The sequence below is a fragment of the Mesoplodon densirostris genome, chromosome 5 (assembly GCF_025265405.1).
Source record: "Mesoplodon densirostris isolate mMesDen1 chromosome 5, mMesDen1 primary haplotype, whole genome shotgun sequence".
NCBI lineage: Eukaryota > Metazoa > Chordata > Mammalia > Artiodactyla > Ziphiidae > Mesoplodon > Mesoplodon densirostris.
The window spans coordinates 61,609,123-61,616,727 of record NC_082665.1 but is presented as its reverse complement, the minus strand read 5'-3'; the positions used below and the strand labels follow the sequence as shown (position 1 = coordinate 61,616,727).

Sequence of the window (7,605 nt, the reverse complement as noted above, 5' to 3'; positions counted from 1 at the left end):
TTTTTTAAAAAAAGAATAGAAACACAGTTTTCAGAGTGATGCTGATATTAGTTGATGATGCCAAGGCACCAATGAAGAGTGTATTTCTAAAATTGAATATGTTCTTATTTCTTGTTTGTTGATTTTAAAGGTTATCTAAACATGTGAAGAAAAAATCAAATTTTTCCAATTTGAAAAGAACAAAAACAGCTAAAACCTTCTTTTAAAATTTCGAAGCTATTATGAGACTATTACAGAAAAAAGATTGTACATGAAAGAATTTTTTTTTAAATCAGGTTGCTTTGCCTTTCTTTAGTCACTTCAAAAGTCTTTGTCAGATATGAAAAAGAAATATTCTCAAAATGAAGAGTAAATATAATTAAAATGGTTCCTTGCCTTGACATATAAGCTTCTTATTGGCAAAAATCTTTATAAATTTAATACCATGAAACTTGGGTTTAAAAGAAGGAATAAGAAAGAGTGGGCAGGGAGGGAAAGGGAGAGAGGAAGAAGTTTGATTTTTTTATGAGTTGACATAGAAATGATGGTAAGTGAAATTATATTAAATCCTTAATTGCTTTTGATGAGAAAATTTTAGATCCGTAGTATTTTCTTTTTATTGCCGGTATTTGCCATGTACCTAGCACACAGTAATCTCTTTTTAATAGTTAACTAATGAATGAATGATATTGGCTAGGCCACACTAGTTTGCTTTAAGCACAGTTTTCTGGCAACAGAAATAATTAAGAATATAGTCGATTCATCATCAGGACCAAATATTTATTGAATACCTACCTTACATTCATTCTTTAGCAGGTGGTATAGGGCTATGGTTAGAGGTTCACATTCTTGAACAGTTAGCTGTGTGACCTCTGTGAGCCTCAGTTTCCTCCTGTGTAAAGTGGAGATTTTGAAAGTGCCTAGTTCAGAGGATTGGGGAGAATTGCATGAGATAATGCCATAATGCACTTGGCAGAGTTCCTGACAGATAGTAAGTGCTCACTAAATTTTAGATACTGGTATAAATATTATATTACTTATAATATTATAAATAAATATATTACCCCATAGAATTGTTATGAAGAGTTAATGAGTTAATACATGTTATTACAGTGGTACCTAGGACATCTAAGATTTCAACAACATATATTAAACAATTGGAAAGCCCAATACAAAACAGTGAGGATTCATATTGACAGTTTCTCTGAAAAGAAATACAATCTAATTGGGGAAAGGGATCATATATATTAAGAGATAAAAATCAGTAATAATGAAGTTAACATTTATTAAGCATTGACCCTCTGTTGAGCTCTAATGTGCTTTATCTCATTTAACCTTCACAACAACTACGTGACATTGGTATTATTATTACTGTTTTACACAGGAGGAAACTGAGGCACAGATGTTGGCAGAGTTAAGCACTGCTGGTATCTTGGGTAAATCTCTTGTATAAGACTCCAGATCCTGAGCTTTTAACCACAGGTGCCAACCAGTGTGTAAGTGTTCAGGAGGGAAGTAAACACTGATCACTGGCCACTTCGGGAAGAGCTTCAGGGGAAGTAAGGAGCACTGGGCCCTATGGTGTCAAACATTAATTATGTGGCAGAGTCTGTCTCCCTCCATTTGAATCCTGGCTCCTCTACTTACTGGCTATGTGATCTTGCATCAAATTTTAATCTCTCTGTGCCTATATTTTCTCATCCATAAAATGGGAGTAATAATAGTATTACCTGGCAGAGTTGTTGTGAAGATTTAATGAGTCAATTCCTGTGATTACAGTGGTGCCTAGGACATCTAACAGTTTGATAAATGTTGATGTTAATATCGTTACTGTTACTGTTGCTGCTGCTGTTGTTATTAGTGACTGCAGTACTTTGAAATTTTTTCCTTCTTAATGAGCTAGCATTTAAAATTTAAAGAGCAGCTAGTATTTCAAAGGTGTAGATCACAAGGAGACTTAAAGCATGGTTTTTCTACTTTTGCCCAAGAACTATTCTTCAGCCTAACATGATAGGGAAAGAAAACACATTATGTCAGAGGATTCCATTGTATATTTAGGTGAAAGAAATTCAGTAAGAGAGTATGTTTGCTAGCCTTATGTGTTCTTTTTCTTTGCTTTGTGCCTATTGATTGATATTTCTCAGTTAACCTTCTTAAGAAAACAGTAATATCAAGTATAAAATTATTGTCATTTTTACTTCTTCTGGACAAAGATTATTTTTAAAAATATGAACACAGAGGCTTTAAAACAGAATCTTGAGAATGTTAGGCCACAGTTCACACTGTCATGTTTAGTCCACTTCATTAAAGGAATAGTGATGTGCTTAGTGGCTAAGTGTGTAGAAATCCAAAAAAAAAAAAGAAAAAAAAGTACAGTAACCTTACTCGTGAGAAGAATATGGTAATATTCATTGACAGGGGAGCTACAAGGAGCAATTATCCCAAGCTGTGTCTTTCAGACAGTGCTGTCAGCTTTTCCACGTTGATGAGTGCAGCTGAGCTTGTGATGCACGGGCAAGAAACTCCAATGTGACTAGAAGACCGGGACATTGGCCACCATATTAACTATACCAAAGGAAAAAGTATATGTAAAGAAAAGATGGATTTTAAAAACATTTGTAATAGAAATGATTATTGGCAGCACTTGACTGGATTTGCTTTCTGCTGGTGACCCCAGCAGAAGCATTTTATCAGATACCCATTTTCTTCTGCCCCTTTTAGAGGCCCTTTAAAGCAAGAAGGCTATACTAGAACACCGATATTTTTGATGTGTGTGTGTGTGTGTGTGTGTGCATGTGTCTTTATGCATGGATGTGTTTAACCACACATCACATTTGGAATGTTTTGTAATGTTGGGGATTAGGTATCACATGACTTTTTATAAATCAGAAGGCATATCTAATATTTATTATTTCAGGCAAAGAAAATTCATTGCAAGGTCTTTTTTTAAATTTTTGTCTGTCTTTCTCTCTTCCTCCTTTAGACAGAGTAAGGCTTAATTTTAGTATTTATAAGATAATTTGAAGTTATACTGATTAACTTTATTTTCTGGTATTCATTCACCTTAGTCTACACCTGTTTTTACACACTCAGTATTGGATTTTTTTTAAAGTGTATATCTTTGAGGCTAGGAATTACTGATTAAAAATAGAACAAGGTACCACATGCTCAATTCCTCTCCTTGCTTTGTTTCTTTCCATTTCCCTTTCAGAACTCAACTACAAACTTTGTCGCATGGAAGTACCTCTTTACATACACATCGAAACTACTGTGTGTGTGAGCTATAAAACAACTTAAAACTTGTCCAAGGCCCCAAAACCTGTTCTTCACAAAAGAACCTTTCTTGCCCGATTTAGAAAGTGTTTTGAACGATGCATAACTAAGTAGAGTAACTAAACAATTGCTTTTGAGCATCTGAAGCTTGCCCATTAAGATTTCTATAGCCTTTTCTTTTGCTTCTTGTGGTTTAAGAAGTGATTCACGTTCAGTATATGAAAGTTCTGGGTTCAGCCCCTTGAGCTTTTTAGTGGAAGGGTCTGCACAAAGCGAATCAAATAAATAAAACAAATAATGTAAGAACTGAGGGCAGTTGAACTCATGCAAGTTTATGCACCAAAATATTTTATTCCTGGGAAGAAAAGTTATCTCTGATATATTTTAGTTTCCTAAAATCCCTAGTTTTCTTAGGAAGATACACAGGAATCAAGTTGTTTGTAAACAACTGATTCAAGTATTACCTGGAACTTCGTAGAATAACATCAATACCTTTCATATAGGAAAACCGTTATCTACCAATAGGGGTGAATTATGAACATATTCCAACTGAGCAAAAGCATAATCAAGTGCATTAATAATGATAAATTTTAGATGTTGCACTGATGAGATATTTTCTATACAAATAAAAGACCAAAGTGTATAAAATCTCAGGATGTGTGCCTGAGTTAGAATTACAATGCAGCTGTCATTTTTGCATTTCCTGGCTTTCATGAACCATTACTAGTGATCCTCTCTCATTTAAATCAGTGGAGAACATGGATTTATCTTAATTTTCACCCTTTGTTTCCCCTTTCTGTGATAACAGTTATGAGATATGATGATGTAAAATGTTCCTACTTATAATGATTTCAGCCTTGTCCCTTGGCAGCCTAAATCTTCTAGCTAATTCACTGATCAGTTAAATAGTTGAGGTTATTATTATTATAATTATTATTTTACATTTATATAGCACTTTCCTCCAAGGGGCTCAAGGCATTTTACACACAGTAAATTACCAAATAGGAATTAATCCTTATATCACCCTGTGGGGTAGGTACAGTCACATAAATGAAATTCTACAGAAGTCTTGCCTGTGTCACAGCTCTCAGCTCTATTCTCCCCACCAACCCACCAACCTGCCTAACTGAAGGTAAAGCTGTTGGCATGGCAGGAATGGCTCAAAGCAAGGTCTTTGGGAAAATGGTCCTGTGTCCTTCCTTTGGTTCTTTAAGCTACTCTGGAAAATATCACTAATGAGAACATCTAAGCATACACATCTTGATTTGCAGTTAACAGATTGAAATAAATTTCACCTACATGATTTAATTTAATTCTGACTCAGACAAGTTAGGATGTGTGGTCCTAAAACTTTATTTATTTATTTATTTTGAATTATATTTTATTTTATTTTTTATACAGCAGGTTATTATTATTATATGTGGAACGTAGAAAAATGGTACAGATGAACCCATTTGCAGGACAGAAATAGAGACACAGATGTAGAGAACAAAAGTATGGGCAACAAGGGGTGAAAGTGGTGGGAGGTGTGGGTAGTGGTGGGATGAATTGGGAGATTGGGATTGACATGTAAACACTGATGTGTATAAAATGGATGACTAATAAGAACCTACTGTGGTCCTAAAACTTTAGTGTGTACAAAAATTATTTGGGAAGCAAGCTTCAAATGCAGATTCCAAGGCTTTCTAACTTACAGAGAACCAGAAAGGGGCCCTGAAATTTGTATTTTCACCTCAGTTGATTTTTGAGACAGGTGATGCTTACCTATGCTTTGAAAAATTTGAGCTGATTAAGGAAGAATTGTTAGTCCCCATTCTACAGATCAGAAAATGATGGCTCAGGAAGGCAAGATGTCACAGTATTTGGCAGGGCAGGGACTAGAAACCAAGATTTCAAATTCCAAAACCCATACTCTTTCCATTATGCTACAATGCTTCCCAGAAAGGGAAAGCAAAGAAAGAAACAAAACAGTATTTAAATGTAAAGGAAATGAGAGAATAGTTCAATGTGCATGTGAAACATTTTGCACTATTATGAACTGGCGTCTCCTGGCTCTTTTTGGAACTCCGAGCTGATTTGTGATGCCTGGACAGAGAAACCCATCATCTATAGCGCAGGGCTAGACCAAAGCCTGTTCCTTGATCTCAGAGCTACCTTGTTCACTTTTGTCAAGGAGTCGCTCAACTAACTCTAATCCAGCGGGTGCCTGATGGATTGTAATGTTTAATTTTTCACTCTGCCCCCAAAAAGAGTCCTCTACTTAATAGGTGCTGCCACCAAAATAAAAAGGGGGCTTTGCCAGGAAATGAAGAAAAGCGCTTTTAATCAGCTTCCTGTTTACGTGAGTGGGCCCTTTATGGAATGGGATGGGTTTTACATTTTTTATTTGAAGCATTCTTACTCCATTTCTAAGAGAGAGAGGAAAAAAATGTAACAAAATGGTTATGAACAATTTAACTACTATTTTTCAATTCAGTATTCCATTTGGGATAATTTCATTCATTTTTTGAATTAATTTTTATTCAGTTTTCTTTAAAAAGCAGGACAAGGCATTATAGGAAAAACTGTAGACAGACATAGTGCATCCAAAGTTTTTATTTTCCTCTGAACTTCTTACTCAGAAGTGTCAGAATTCCATGGTGGGGTTTAGAGGTGCTTGTGGAATTTATTTGGGGTTTTCAGAAACCAGAAAAACAGACACGTGGTGTTACTCGTGGTAAAAATTCCCACACTCTGCCTAAACTCACCATACTTTTCATAGGTGCTACTGTAAATTGTACTGAGAGAATTTCCAAGTCCTTCCTTTTCTCAAATGCATGTATCCCTTAGCTATGAATAATAATTATTACTATTTATGTAAAAAATTTTGTGTCTCCCTTTTTACTCTTAGAAATCATCTTCTGTCTCTGAATTTTTCATCTTTTATTTTAAACACTGATTATTCCCAGTCACTGAACAGACAGATTTTATTTAAAAGAGTCTAGAGCTTTGTGCAGTGGCAGTATCGTAGCCAATGAGGTTTATCTGAGGCTCGATTATTGCTAATTAAAAGAGTCTAGAAACCTTGTAACAGTGGGTAAGATGGCATCTATCCTTTGCGGGGGGTGGAAGGCAGCAACGATAGGAGGGATACATTTGGAAATGTAATTTATATATGCTTGTAAAAGTACATTTTGTATCTTTCTCTGACGTGGCCTTTCAGGATAGTCAGGTTTGATTCCTTCAAGATTATTTTCTACCCAAGGTGGATGAAGATTTTGCCAGACGCTTAAACTATTTGGGGGACCCTCTTTTTTTTTTTTCTTTTTTGCGGTACGCGGGCCTCGCACTGTTGTGGCCTCTCCCGTTGCAGAGCACAGGCTCCGGACGCGCAGGCCCAGCGGCCTTGGCTCACGGAACCAGCCGCTCCGCGGCATGTGGGATCCTCCCGGACCGGGGCACGAACCCGTGTCCCTTGCATCGGCAGGCGGACTCTCAACCACTGCGCCACCAGGGAAGCCCAAGGGGGACCCTCTTTAAGGAAAAGAACACAGAATTATGATTACAAATTAAGTACAGGGTCTTGGGAGGGGCTGTGCAAGTGAGGGGCCCTGAAGTTTAAGTTCCATTAAATTCATAATAAATCCTCCTCTGCATATCCCCATTTGGGGCTTTCCAGAGGCATTCTTAATAAATGTTACTGTTTCATATAATAACAAGATTATTTGAGGATAATGTCTAGTCTTTAGGTTAAAAGTAATGAAGTATTGTAAAAATAATGCAAGCCTAACTACAAACAATCTGACTAACTGGTTCCCTGTAGTATGCATCTCTGTTTATTCAGGTTGACCCTAACTTAATGCAGGTCAACAAATACCATTAGTGCAAACATCTCTGCATGTAGCCTGGTATTTCCAGCAATACTTGAGACAATAAACTACAGGACAGGAAAAAAAAAATGTCAACAGTTCCTTGAAGTTCTCTGTAATGGGATTATAGCTGTATTATGAAACTAATATCAAAAACTAGAGTAGCTTGAGTTTGACCCACTGTCTCTTTTCTCTGAGTTGGAAAAGAGGTAAGAGACATGGCTTCCCCACAGCATTTTGCTTCTACCACCCATTGTTACACTTAACTGTACTGTTTCTTTTTGTTATTCAGTTATTTAAAGTGGAATTCTTTTTTTTCCCTCTAGAATAAGATTGTAAGCATCTTGAGAGCAGAGATCAGAATTTTTTTTTTTCTGAATCTTTCACAGTGCCAGAGCTTTCTTGTTTCCTTCCCTTTTTTTCCCCCGTGTTTAAATCTCTCCCTTTGCCTTGTTCTAGAAACAGTTTTTCGTGGTGGTCTCTTAGTAGGAGGTACTTAACAGTT

General features: G+C 36.3%; 1 pseudogene; it reads left to right on the top strand.

Annotated features, from left to right (window-relative positions):
- The first annotated feature begins 6,236 nt into the window (after nt 1–6,236).
- On the top strand, nt 6,237–6,420 carry LOC132491499 (U4 spliceosomal RNA; annotated as a pseudogene).
- Nucleotides 6,421–7,605: the final 1,185 nt, after the last annotated feature.